A 6,842-nucleotide genomic window follows, 5' to 3' on the forward strand; every position below is an offset into this window, starting at 1 on the left:
TATGGGGGTGGAGTGGGGAATGGGGTCAGAAACAGTGGGGGGAGGGAAATGCACTGGACTATGGTGATGGCACACGGGTGATGTGGTGATGGGAAGCCCAAGGGGATGACCACCGAGATGGAAAAAATGCATAAAATGATGTGAAAATAAACTACTATATTATTCATTCAAAAAAAAAAATGGTGAAGGTCCGTGCTACCTGGTCTTAGTGAGTGTGCCTGTGTTCGGTCGTGTCCCACTGCCTTCTGAGTACTCTCTCCCCTGGGCTCCAAGGCTGTCGCTCCAAGGCATGGAGCAGCAGGACGCGGAGGAGGGCGCAAGCTCACCACTGAGCAACGTCATCCTTTGGGTATGGCCAAGGACCACAATTCTAATGAAGAAGAAAGTCAGTGGATTTTTTTTTCTTTTTGCTGGCACCCATGGAGACATCAGGTCATACACAAAATACAGAAGATGCAGAACAGTCATTAAATGAGATTACTCTTGGCAGAGGGAGGGTCCAGGAGAAATCCCCTGCTGCGGTTTGCCATGGCCGGCAAGGCAGCAACTCCCTATGTAAGGGCAGACAAAGGCTTTGAACCTGCTGAGCTCCAGGGACATGCTGGACAGCGACAAAGAAGTCTCAAACCAGGACTGAAAGTTTGGTATAAAGGTCTGGGAGGGGTCCAAGCTGCAGGGAGACCAGACTCTAATGCGTGCCATTTGGGACAAGAAATACAAGCATTTGGGAAAACACGAGAACTAACCAGGGAGGCTGTGACACATGCCACGTGATAAAAATGTCAGGGTCCTGGAAAGCTGTGAACATGGCAGAAGGCTCAAGGCAGGCTGAGACTAGAGAGCAGCCACCGATCTGACTGTGCCTTAAGTTACCAGTGATCGCCACAGTGAATTAAGACCACCTCGCGTTGAGTATGAAGCATAGTGGCGACGTCTGCCCAAAAAGTAAATGCTCACGGTGTCCTGTGTAACTTGCACGCTGGGGCCAGCTAAGAGCAAAGCCTGCAGTTATTCAGGACTTGCACTGGTGACAAGCCTCAAACACTCTGAGATAGAGCCCGACAACAAAGGGGCGCCCAGAAGCTGGGCCGCTGTCCTGGTTTAGCAACTCCAGAACCTCAAGCAGTTGCGTTTTAGTGCTGGAAACCACAGCCAGAGGGAATGCTGGAAGACCTCAACCCCCCCGCCCCCCGGGGGGGAAGGAGGCCCTGGCCCATCGGCACATATACAGCCTCTGCTCTGCAAGTGCTCCTGCCCCACAAGTGGGCAGCACACACAGAACCGTGTGCTGTCTTGTGACAGGGCATCAGAAAGATGTGCCAGGGTGCGCACACCCTGGGCAGCCCACAGGTCACAGGGCCTGCCGCATCGCAACATCTTTCCCTCGTTTGTGTGCATGGATTTATGTTTCTGCTTGTCCACTTTATGAATTTCCATAGCGTGGGTCATAAAACTAAGGGAAAATAGCTCACCAGAGAGTTCTTCAGTGTCTGTTGCTCTTACAATGCCTAAAGGACACTGGCGGTGCAGCTGGGGGAGGAGTGCAGGGGCGCCCACTCATGGGGGACGGAGGGTTTGCACCTCAATCCTCCAGTCTCCTGCCGAGCGCCGCCTGGGCACACTGCCTGGAAAAGAGAAGACACACTTCAGAGGCAGCACACTGGGTGCTCCGAGAAGAGGCAAGAAAGGCCCAGGTCTGTTCTGTGGTAGAACTAAGTCACAACTGACCTTTAAGTAAGGGAAAACTCACATTTCCAACTAAAACAGCAATGATTAAAGCTAAGAATTAAAAAATTTCAGAGATGCTTACTCACATACAACAGTTTTGGACCTACAACTTAATCGGAAAGAAATAAATAATCTACATTTCGGAGGTATTTTGACCCAGAAATGGCTCTGAGACGTCTCCCCTACATTCCAGTCCTTGTATACTCCCTCAGGCAGTGCCTTGGGCTTTGCCACTGGACTCATTTTGGCTACAACAAAATCAGTGCAGGATGAAGAATACTTTTCTGGGGGTTCCACCTTCTTGGAACACTGTCATCTTGTGAAGACACCTGCGTGAGCCTGTTAGGGATACGCAGCTGACTCAGCAGCCATCATAAATCCAAGGAGTCAGTGAAGTTCTTAACCCAAGCAGCCTCTGTCCAGGCACAGGTGACTACGCTGTATGTCAGCCAGGTTCTCCACAAGAGCAGATACTGAGCTACGGAAAGCAGCCAGAATGTGAAACCACACACTTCTGGCAAATATGGCGGTTAGGTGTTTTGTTTTTTTTTTAAGTTGGTAAATTACAGTTGGTTCTTCACAGCAAATGCTAAGTGGTCTGTCTGAATCCCTACACTCCATGTTTGTGGCAAGTTGTGGGGCAGAAATGCTTGAACTCAGCACCAAATACAATCAATAGAACCTCACCACCACTCTGGAAAAGCTTAACAAATGTCAGGAGGCTGCTGGACTTCATTGCAAAGAGAAACTTCACTTACATGCAAAGAAATGGCCTGCAGAGCAGAAGACTATTTTAAGTTTGATGTCACAGCCAGGTCTTGTCCTTAAGCCAGCAGTCTCTGCTCTATTTCCAAGCTGAGGAAGGGCTGAGCAGTAGCCCCATGACGGTCTAATTTTCCTGCCTTCGATGTGAAATAGGCTCAGTTGTTGATTTCCCGGGGACGATGACTACATTATACCTAATCATGAACCCCATGAGCTCAGAGTCACAGAGAGCAACAGGATGTGCGGGCCAGCACCGGTTGGCTGCCTTTCTTGGAAACGGTGTCAAGAACAAACACAGGTTTTGGCCCAAGTGCGGGAAAGCAGGAACACTAGCCCAAGGTTAATGGATACGAACCCTGTGGCCTTAACAAATTACAGGCTCTCAGGTGGCAAACTTTTTCAGCTTCCTTAAAGAGTAGAAATACCCAACAAGCTGAGCGGGCAAGGTACTGTTGATGGTGAAGGCTGCCCACAGAATCCCATCCAAGAGACCACACACCAATGAGTTGGGTCAGATTCTGGACACAGAGGTAGGAGGAAGGACTGGTGGATTCTCTGAGTTTCCTCAGTCGGTCCTCCGCCAGGCCACACCCTGGAGACCTTCCCCGAGGAACCCTGGAATCTCTGTGCAGCCCCAGCCCAGCTCAGGTCTCCTGGAAACAGCCACACATGCAGTAGCTCATGGCAGCCCGTAGCAGTGCCCAGTCCTGTGGGCTCTGGGGCGACACATGGAGACTGGCTTGGCTCGGAGAACAGCATCTTCCTCTGTAGGGCCTGGGGCTGGTCTTCCAGCAGGTTCCTGCTCCCTGGTAGGCTCACCGTAGCGCTTCCTAACAACTTTCCGCTGTGGACCCAGGCCTGGGCTCCAGAGCCCTGATGTTGCCCCAGAACCCACGGTGGCTGGGCAGCTGGGCTCGAGACACCTGCAAAGGGAAACCTGGAGCATGGGCGGGGGTAGGGTAAACTGACACCCCACCTGCAGAGGCCCTAAGGACCACCGGACACAACCACACAGAGAGACTGGGCCCCGACCTCCTCCTCGGTCATTCTCCGGGACTGGGGATGTCACACAGACCAAGATGTATGGTCCGGGATCCCCAGACCCACCCTGCGGAGCGGGGTCTCCCAAGGGCCACCCCGGGGGAGTGGAGTCCGGCACCTCCAGCCTTCCCGAACAGCCTTTGGGCGAGAGAATGGCAGCTGGGCCCAATTTTTCCAAGCGACAGAGTGATCCCCCATTCTTCCGAGGGAGAGTTGTTAAAACATGGATTCACAAACAACCGAGACCTGTCGGATGCAAAAGCAAAGTGGCTCTTTATTAACTAGTTAGGGTCCAATTCTGCCCAATAGACTGACACAGCAGCCCCTTAGGTCAGAAAAGGACCCCTGAAGGAAAGCAGTTTGGCTTAGCAGTTTAGCATAGTTAGCAATTCTGGGCCTCAGGCTGATAAGGAGGTGCCCACAACCTTGCCCGCGACCTTGACTACGGACTGGCTGTCCCCATCTTCGTACATGGGTCGGCACAGACCCAAAAACCCCACCTTATAGGCTCTTTTTTGTAAATAATTTTTGATACTTCCCACCCGCCTAGCCGGGGGCTGGCCAATGGGCACAGGCCACAGTAGCCCCTTTTGTTATAGTAATCCCCTTTTTTCATGTATATAAGCTTGATGCTGAAAATAAAGACAGGGCCTTTTTCCTGGTGAACAGACTCACGGTGGGTGTCTGTCCTTTTTCCTTTCAACCCCGAACTGTTAAAAGCTGGGATTTTTGGGCCCTCCCTGGTGGCGCAGCGGGTTAAAGCACAGCACCGAGAAGCTGAGGCCACTTCCGCATGAGTTCGATTCCCGCCTGCCCCGGAGGTGACCACATGGCCCGGCAGACCTCTCCTGACCCGCCTGCTGCTCCCCTCAGCAGTGTACTTCGTTGATCTGCCTGTTCTGCTCCCCACTCTGTCTCTGGTGAAGCCTCTCACCCTCCGCATCTCTGGCCTGTACCCCAGTTCTGTCTTTATAAATAAATAAATCTTAAAAAAAAAAAAAAAAAGCTGGGATTTTGATAGTCCTTACACTAGGAAGTCAGCATAGGGGAATTTTCATTACAGTTTTTGGGTGGGCCATCCGGCAGTCTCGATTCAGTAGATGGGTTACTCATGAAGGAAAGTAGTTTGGCTTACTTTGCAATTCTGGGACCCAGCTGATAAGGAGGCCCATGGCCTTGAGTCTGACTGTCTCCACCACCAGATATGGCTATAGATCCAATACCCCCTGCTTATAGGCCCTTTTCCTGTAAATAATTTTTTCATTACTCTCCACCTGCCTAGCCGGGGCCTGGCCAATGGGCACAGACCACGGCACCCCCTTTTGTAGTGTATATAAGCTTAGTTCTAAAATAAAGACTTGTACTTCTTGGTGAACAGACTCACGGCGTCCGTCCTTTCCTTTCAACTCAGATAGGCTTCCTGGAACGTCTTGTTTGTTCCTGGTAACCGTTGCTGACCTCAGAACTGACATTTTGAAACTGCCTGCGCCAACATTCCATAGACATTTTGCAATGACCATAAAAGACATTTCTGCAAGAACATACATTTCTACAGAGTGACCGACCGCACGGACCCGCGCCACAGCCGCCTACCAGCTCTGGCCCGCTCTGCAATCGCGCCTGCACTCAGCCGCCGGGGCACCTATCCCTGGCGCCCCTACCCCGTGTCCCCGCGGCCCCAGGGCGCGGGGTTCCCTTCACCCCACACCTACCTCCAAAGACAAAGTCCACTAGAGCCCGGTGCGGTGTAAGAGCAGCGGCGCTTCAGGAACTTCCGGGAAGAGGGTGAGGGGCGGGGCCGCGCCTGCGCAGAAGAACGCGGAAGCGTCCGTCCTAGAGCCACTGGCGGGCATCGCGTGGCCTCGCGGGACTACATTTCCCACAAGTTCGTGCGCGCCGCCGCGGCGGTCGAGACTCGTGTCTGTGTCTCTTCGCAGTGAGGCCCGACGGGGAGGGCATCAGGTCCGCGGACGGTCGTCCGGGGAAGGAGACGGGGAGCTACTCCAGGGAGGCGCGGAGGAGGAGGGGCCACGCTTGGTCCCCTGAGGAGCGAGTTCCTCTCTTGTGCTCCAGCTTAAGTGGTCTCGATGTCCCTGGTGCTGAGTTGTCTGTGGGATGATGGAGCAGCCTGACGCCAGGCAGGCTCGCAGGAGAGCAAGCTCAAGGTCATGACCATGATTGTGCGCGGGTAGCTTACCTGGCTGTGCATTCTGGAGCAGATCGGGTGGAAGGTTTGGCGTGTGGGCTAGGGGCTGGGATGGGGGCACCGGGAGAAAGGAGGGGTCAGATGCGCCAAGGTGGGCTGACTTCCCCTAGGTGTCCTCATAAAGAAGGTCATTGTTGAGCCCTCCCTGGTGCCCAGAGGGTTAAATCACAACACTAGGATGCTATGGACTTAGATCCCTCGCCAGGGAGTGACCCACAGGGTGCAGCAGACCCCTGTCTTACCGCTGCTCCCCTCAGCACTGTATTTCAACAGATCATTCTGTCTCTGTGAATCCTCTCACCCCTGTATCTCTGGCCTGTATCCCAGTTCTTACATGCAGAAATAAATAAATCTATTTTTAAAAAAAAGAAACCTATAACTTACGGTAAATGCTAATCATAATACCTAATGTTTACATTATCCTTCACGCACGATCTTTATCCCAACTCAAACTGTACCTCTAATCTAAGCCTTAAACACTAAATCACTACTGTCACCTCCAATCCAACCCACTCACATCACAAAAACAAAACTACAGACCTACACCCTCCATAAAATAACAATATAAACAAAAATACGCACATTATTGCTTGTTAAAAGATATAAATACCACCGCCATCTTTAAGCCCAGAATTTTAAGGGTTGTTCAGCATACTGAAACAATATAGCACGTTCACTGTGTAGAGGAAAAAATATTTAGAGCAGAAAAAAACTTTGAAACAAAATCCAGTACCCTTTTGTGATATAATTACAAAGTGAGAACTAAAGAAAATCTTTTTAACATAATAAAGAGCTTTACACAAAGCCAAAAGCAACATCATAGTTCAACATTCCCTTTGCTTATTTATTTATATGCCACAGAGAAATGAAACTACTTAAGAACTTTGACTTACTTCGCTAGTATCCTTACCAAGTACCCTCCATTTTGTCACGAAAAGCGGTGGTTTGTCGGGAACTGGCCCCGAAAAGCGGTGGTTTGTCGGGAACTGGCCCCGATCACGGACGATTTGAGGGCAAAACAGGCAGGGTCCAAAGGTGGGGGCGGTGTTGGCGGGGGAGATTCCTAAAAGGGGAAAAGGGGAGCGGGCGCAAGGAAGACACG

At 51.5% G+C, this 6,842-nt stretch overlaps 1 protein-coding gene across 3 annotated transcripts in view; it reads right to left on the bottom strand.

Annotated features, from left to right (window-relative positions):
• Positions 1-5,270, bottom strand: part of LOC101634592 (zinc finger protein 883-like) — a 25,939-nt gene extending 20,669 nt beyond the window's left edge. For all 3 annotated transcript variants that reach the window (XM_012734662.1, XM_012734661.1, XM_012734660.1), the window contains exons 1-3: positions 5,247-5,270; positions 1,473-1,625; positions 200-370 (exon numbers count right to left, since the gene is read on the bottom strand). The gene's annotated coding sequence lies outside the window, so the exon portion shown is untranslated. The remainder of the gene's footprint in view (positions 1-199; positions 371-1,472; positions 1,626-5,246) is intronic.
• Positions 5,271-6,842: the final 1,572 nt, after the last annotated feature.

The sequence above is a fragment of the Condylura cristata genome, unplaced genomic scaffold (assembly GCF_000260355.1).
Source record: "Condylura cristata isolate star-nosed mole 26May11 unplaced genomic scaffold, ConCri1.0 scaffold00065, whole genome shotgun sequence".
Classification (NCBI taxonomy): Eukaryota; Metazoa; Chordata; class Mammalia; order Eulipotyphla; family Talpidae; genus Condylura; species Condylura cristata.